We start from the raw sequence: 7,151 nt of genomic DNA, 5'->3' as shown, positions 1-7,151 counted from the left end.
ACACTGTTTTTTTTTTTTTGGTGTTGTATTTTTGGTTGCCTCATATAGTGGTAATGTGTGTTTGGAGTGCCACATCACAGAGCAATTTCTATATTGCATATGTAATATTTGACCTTTCATTACCAAATGAAGATGTGTGTGCTTTTGGTTGTTATTGACTGTATTTTGACTTGTGTCCTATGTCTGTGTCCTGTACATATTCTCCTGTGTTGCACTTTCCATAGTGCATATGGCTATTGGACAATCTTTATTGTTTTATGTAGTGGTTTCTTGGTTTACGGTCCTTATGTTTTTTAAAAATGCAAAACACGCTCTTTTTATTTAATTAATGTGTATAAGCATAATGGGTGGATGTATCCACAATAGCATGATTACATGATTTCTTATTTTGGTTTTACAGTGTTGGAAAAAAGCAGTACTGGTTGTCCGACAGTAACTCCCATTACATTTGATAATGTTGACGGGGCGGAAGCCGGTAAAGTGTCCATTGTAGTATAGGGTATGTTTGTAAAGGAATGGCCATAACAACATTTCACTTTCAATACTAGGTCCATCAAAAGAAGTCTGGAGCAGCAGAAGTTGGACTTCAGTAACACAACAGGCAAAAAAAAATGGGGCAGCAAAGAAAGCAAGGTCTGATGTCCAGGGCCAACCACAGCAGGCTACCCCGCCACGAAGATTATCGACAGTATGTTCGGGCCCCACACTCCAAATTTTGGACACACCTCCAAGACGTGAACCACACTCCCCTCAGCTTGATTGTGAGTATCAAACTGTAAAAATTAAAAAAATATATATATTAATCAAACTTTTACTTAAACGCATTAAGTACAAACACATCAAAATATGATATACTTACCGAAGTCAGTAAAAGATGAAATGGAATCCGAGCAAAATGGCCTTGTCCACATCCTGTAAATATATGTATGTCCACTTCAGCCATACAGTAGCACATTGTGTGTAAGATGCTGCAACAGAAACTCATGTTTATTTTGTGAAAATAGTACGGTAATTTTACAATTTAACACGTGTGTTTGAACTAACATGGCCAAATACATATAAAAACATTACTATGTTTGTTTAAATACAAATATAAGGTAACACATTATGGATTTCAAAGTGTTTTTATGGTGGAGTATGTGTGATCTACTTGAAAACTAATGTGTTTGCTTTCACTATGAAGTAACCAGACCCATTTGCCACAAACAGGCATATGTATGTATTTAAGTTATGAGTGATGATGTTGCTATGCAGGATATCTGGAAGCAACAGTCAATGACATGTGTTCCATGTGTAGTGATTTGTTAGAATTGATCAAACATATGGCTAGCTAATGTGTTTTTTTTTTTAATTTCTGCTTCTAGTCTTCTAGCATCCCTCCGCAACATCAGCAAACAAGCAGCAGTTCTGGTACGACTACTCCAAATATCACGCCAATGTCATCACCACCAAGATGCTCCACCAGAGCACGCCAACATGACAGTGGTAAAGGCAAAGGGCAGGACAAGCAGCCAACCAAAATCAATTAACATTAAAAACTCACATTTTTTATTTCAGGAAGTAAATAAAAATACTTCGTAAGTGTATGTTTGTTAAAAAAGATATAACACTTAGCTCCTTGACAATTTGAACAACATCATTAATTAGAAGTGGTACAAACAGCAACAGGAAATTCGTATGCACATTTATTCTGCACCATTTTTGCAATTTTTTGGAGGAGGGAAATGTTTGTGATGCACATAGATGTTAGCAGGAAGTAACCAGACCACTTGATTTTTTTCTAATCATTACTCTTTCTAGATTCCAATCAATCTCAGATCCTGCACACACAATAATTGGCAGCCAGGCATAATCATCCATGACCAATGCAACTTACAATGTGAATTAAAACTGGTTTACATTTCTTCTGTTGACGACTTTACAAGAAAAACACAATAGAGTTGTGTAAAAGTGTCCTAATATGTTTGTGTACATTTATAATTTTTCATAACCAAAATGAATGACATTATTGTTGTGGCATGTTTTTGTGTGTAAAAAATGAGTAATCATATTTAAAAACCTGAGGCACAACCCACAAAATAAAAAAGATTTTAACTTTTAACACTAATGTGTGTAATAATGGATATATGTTGAAAAATGTGTATTGACTTTTAAAAGTTCAAATTTACTCCAGCAAACATAAGGCAATAAATTATTTTGGATGAGACAAGTTTGTGTCCCTTTTATAGGCATGATAAGTCAGGTGTGAATGATTTGTAAGTGTCAGCACATGTAAACGCGGCTGAAAAAAGCAGGTCTATTTTTTTGCAGATTTTTTTTCACGAATCGCATAAAAATACGACCGCATTTGACCACTCAGAGACTAACACCCAAATACGAATTAATAGTGAATTCCCGTATTGTATGAAATAACAGCCGCGTTTGACCGATGGTCTATTCATTCGTATTTCTGAACTTTGCTAATCAAACCATTACGAATAGTCAAAACACTGCCGAGATTGGTGCTTAGTGAATTCCCGGATTGGGACTTAGAAAAAAAAACACAAATCGGACAAACTCGAATTCTTAGTAAATATTGGCCCAGGTCTTAGGGTTATCCATGTTTGAGGACAGATGGTTAAATCAGAATAACTGATGTATTAATAATCTACCTGTGATCAACCATGGTTATCCTTAAAACCTGGACTGTTAGTGTGCCTTGAGGACCATGGTTAGGAACCCCTGCTCTATTTACCCATATATAATACTGGATATTACTGTGCTTAATAAAATGTGTTCATACTGTATTTATCTAAATATTTAAACCATGCTCTATTTCAGTCCTCTCTAGTAGAGCAGTCACAGAATGACTGACAATAATCTTGCATAGCATAAAAGCACTGTATTGGTTGGTCAATTTATACACATGGGCAGGGTCTGTGATATCCAAAGACGTAACTAGGATTGATGGCGCACAGGGCAAATTAAAAATTAAGCCCCTTCTCCCCCCAGCTGACCAGTTCCCCCACACACGTACTGTACACAAAACATCCCACTAGGACGCAAAGCAATTGTCAGTCCGGTCAAAAGCCCTGACATACAGAGCATGGAGCATCCAGTTGGGGAGGACACAGAGACACATGGGACAGAGAGAGACACACGGGGCTGGGAGATAGAGAGACATGGGACAGAGAGAGAGACACCTGGGACCAGGGGCGGATCCAGAAAAAAATTACAGGGGGGGCACCATAAGGGACGTGGCTTCGTTGGAATGGGCGTGGCTTCGTTGGAATGGGCGTGGTATTGCAGGAAAAGACTACCTTATACCCCAGTTTTGCAACCTGCACGCCCAGACGTTGGCCACCACAGAAAAGAAAAATAATCCTGATTCATGCCCCTTACATTATTTGTCATTTTTCCTCCTTATAGTAATGCCCAGTATACATTATTCCACATACTGCAATGGCCCTTAGACATTATTCCACACACAATAATGCACATGACACAATATGCACACACCATAATGCCCCTGACACATTATGCCACACACCGTAATGCCCCCGACACATTATGCCACACACCGTAATGCCTGTGACACATTATGACAGGAATCGCAATGCCCGTTATACATTATGCTACACACTGCACTGCCCCTGATACATTATAGCACATACAATGTCTGGGACACATTATGCCACACACTGCAATGACCTTGAGACATTATACCACAATGCCCGTGATATAGTATACCATACACCGTAATGCCTGTGACACATACCGCAATGCCCGTTATACCCTATGCCACACACCGCAATGCCCGTTATATATTATGCCACACTGTAATAACCCTGAGACATTATACCACATACCACAATGCCCGTGATATAGTATACCACACACCGTAATGCCTGACACATTATGACACACACCGCAATGTCCGTGATACATTATGCCACACACTGCAATGACCCTGAGACATTATACCACATATCACAATGCCAGCGATAGAGTATACCATACACCGTAATGCCTGCGACACATTATGACACACACCGCAATGTCCGTGATACATTATGCCACACACCGTAATGCCCATTACACATTAAGTCCTACAGTAAGGCTTCTAATTACTTTTCAAATACCTGCTCGTTGTCAGGGGTTTCATGCACTGGGTGTCATGCTCGTTGCCAGGGGTTTCATGCTCTTGGTTCCATGCACGGTGCCAGGGGTTTTCATGCTCAGGGTGTCATGCTCGTTGCCAGGGGTTTCATGCACTGGGTGTCATGCTCGTTGCCAGGGGTTTCATGCACTGGGTGTCATGCTCGTTGCCAGGGGTTTCATGCACTGGGTGTCATGCTCGTTGCTAGGAGGTAGTCCTTGTTGCTAGGGCTGTGCTCCCAGTGCCACATATGTCCCCAGTGCCAGATATTCCCCCACGGTGCCAGGTACTCACATGCCCCCAGTGCCAAATATAGCCCCCCCCATGTGCCAGGTACACATATACCCCCAGTGCCAGATATTCCCCGACAGTGCCACATATGCCCCCAGTGCTATATATGCCCCCATTGCCACATATGCCCCAGTGCCAGATATTCCCCCCCCCAGTGCCACATATGCCCCCAGTGCCAGACAATGCCCCAGTGCCAGATATCCCTTCCCTGCCAGTTATTCCCCCCAGTGCCAGATATCCCCCCCCCAGTGCTACATATGCCCCCAGTGCCAGATATCCCCCCCCCAGTGCCAGATATGCCCCCAGTGCCAGATATTCCCCCCAGTGCCATATATGTCCCCAGTGCCAGATATTCGCCCCCCCCTCCCTGCAAATATGCCCCCAGTGCCAGATATTCCCCCCCAGTGCGTCCCCCGTCCCCCCTTCCTCCGCCGCCGCTGCTCCCCCCGCTCCCCTGCTGTTAGGAGGGACACGGAGGGCACAGTGCACGCCTCCCTGTGTCCCTCCTGGGTCTCCGGCGGCCGCGGGTCACTGTAATAAAGGAAGTGCTCACGAACGGCACTTCCTTTATGAGACCAGCGGCCGCCGGAGACACAGGAGGGACACAGGAGAGGCGCGCACTGTGCCCTCCGTGTCCCTCCTAACAGCAGGGGACGAAACGAGACCGCAGACTGACATGCGGACACTCGTCCGCATGTCAGTCTGCACTAAAAATGACAGGGGGGGCACGTGCCTTGGTGCCCCCCCCCTAAACCCGCCACTGCCTGGGACAGAAGAGAGAAAACTGAGGCAGACACAGAGAGAGAGAGAGAGACCTGATGCAGAGGGAGAAACACACATGGAGCAGAGAGAGAGACCTGAAGCAAATAGAGAGAGAGACATGGTGCAGAGGGAGAAACACACATGGAGAAGAGAGAGAGAGACCTGGAGCAGAGAGAGAGAGAGAGAGAGAGAGAGAGAGAGACCTGGGGCAGGGGAGAGAAAACTGTGTCTTGTATGTGATTGCCCCTTTAAAAAAATGTCAGAGATCAGCCAGCTTCCCGCACCTCCAGCGATCTTGGGCTCCATTACATCCCACTGTCAGTGTTCTTCTGTAAACAGTGTGCAGTGCACTACACAATAAAATTACAGGCAGTCACTGCGGACTGCGGATGACATTAGACGCCAACTTTGGTCACACCACCGCCCATCAAACCGCGCTCTGGCACCAGCCCCGCTCACTCCACAGATTCCCAAACCTATGACGCCGGCCTCCCGACACCCTGCCCACCCAGTGACACTAGCTCCAGCTACTTCCCAAATCCCCACCCTACCCTGCTCCTATTGGTCTAGCGACAGCTACCTCTCGCCTCCTTCTGAAAATCCCTACTCCTATTGGCCCAGCGGCATCTACCCAGCTCCATACACCCCTGAAAGGGCCAGTGCGGAGATGGAATAGTGTAGTCAGTGGGACACTGATTAAACAATGACCAGGCAGAATGTTCAGCTGCGGACTCTCTGACGGGTAGTACACTGCCCTGACCAGCGATGCTTCCACGCTACCTTGTTATGCCACTGGGTGGAAATGGAATACAACCGTGTATAGAGATCAATAGAATACTGAGTGCTTTTACTGTACATGGCCAATGCAAGTATTAGTGGCAGGCAGAACTGTGGGTTTAATTTTTTTTAAACATATACTTGGAGCAAAAACATGGTGGTAGAGGAAGACGTGCCAGTTACTGGAGGTAATGTGTAGGAGCCATGGCTGAGGTGTCAAGTGAGGAGGAGACAATGAGCCAGCAGCAGGTTGAGTGTGTATTGGTACTGTAGGTGTGTGCTGCTGCTAGTGGCTGGATTAAGGGTCACATGGGCCTGGGTCTGAAGATATTCAAGGGCCTATTGTGAAAATCAGGGAGGTGTGACAAGTGCTGTGTGGGTGTGGCCAGAGCCCTGTACACCCCCTACAACATAAGCCCCAAATGTCTCCCTAATTATATATAAATATACAAATTGCATCATTTTGTGAGAAAAATAGAAATAATAGGATTTTAGTACCTACCGGTAAATCCTTTTCTCCTAGTCCGTAGAGGATGCTGGGGACTCCAAAAGGACCATGGGGTATAGACGGGATCTGCAGGAGCTTGGGCACAATGAAAAGACTTTAACTGGGTGTGAACTGGCTCCTCCCTCTATGCCCCTCCTCCAGACCTCAGTTATAGGAACTGTGCCCAGGAGAGACGAACATTTTGAGGAAAGGATTTTTGTTTAAACTAAGGGCTACAAATATACCAGCCCACACCACAAACATACCGTACAACTGGAGTAAGAGTAAACCAGATAACAGCATGAAATAACAACAGCAACAAGCTGATAACAAAAAATACACAACCCGTGTATAAACTAATTAAACCAGTAAAAACACACTGCAAGTAACAGTCCACACTGGGATGGGCACCCAGCATCCTCTACGGACTAGGAGAAAAGGATTTACCGGTAGGTACTTAAATCCTATTTTCTCTTAAGTCCTAGAGGATGCTGGGGACTCCAAAAGGACCATGGGGTTTATACCAAAGCTCCAACACGGGCGGGAGACTGCGGACGACTCTGCAGCACCGATTGAGCAAACATGAGGTCCTCCTCAGCTAGGGTATCAAACGTGTAAAACTTAACAAAAGTGTTTGAACCCGACCACGTAGCTGCTCGGCAAAGCTGAAGTGCCGAGACCCCTCGGGCAGCCGCC

The 7,151-nt window shown here is 44.8% G+C and overlaps 1 long non-coding RNA gene across 1 annotated transcript; it reads right to left on the bottom strand.

Moving 5' to 3' along the window:
* Positions 1-301: 301 nt before the first annotated feature.
* On the bottom strand, positions 302-4,192 carry LOC134935638 (uncharacterized). Its single transcript, XR_010180301.1, has 3 exons — positions 4,122-4,192; positions 860-968; positions 302-773 (listed from the first exon to the last, which is right to left on the bottom strand). It is a non-coding gene; the product is annotated as an uncharacterized LOC134935638 (long non-coding RNA).
* Between the last annotated feature and the right edge of the window lie 2,959 nt (positions 4,193-7,151).

This window comes from Pseudophryne corroboree, chromosome 6 (assembly GCF_028390025.1).
Source record: "Pseudophryne corroboree isolate aPseCor3 chromosome 6, aPseCor3.hap2, whole genome shotgun sequence".
Classification (NCBI taxonomy): Eukaryota; Metazoa; Chordata; class Amphibia; order Anura; family Myobatrachidae; genus Pseudophryne; species Pseudophryne corroboree.
The sequence above is the reverse complement of the archived record's forward strand: the minus strand, read 5'-3'. Positions and strand labels throughout refer to the sequence as shown.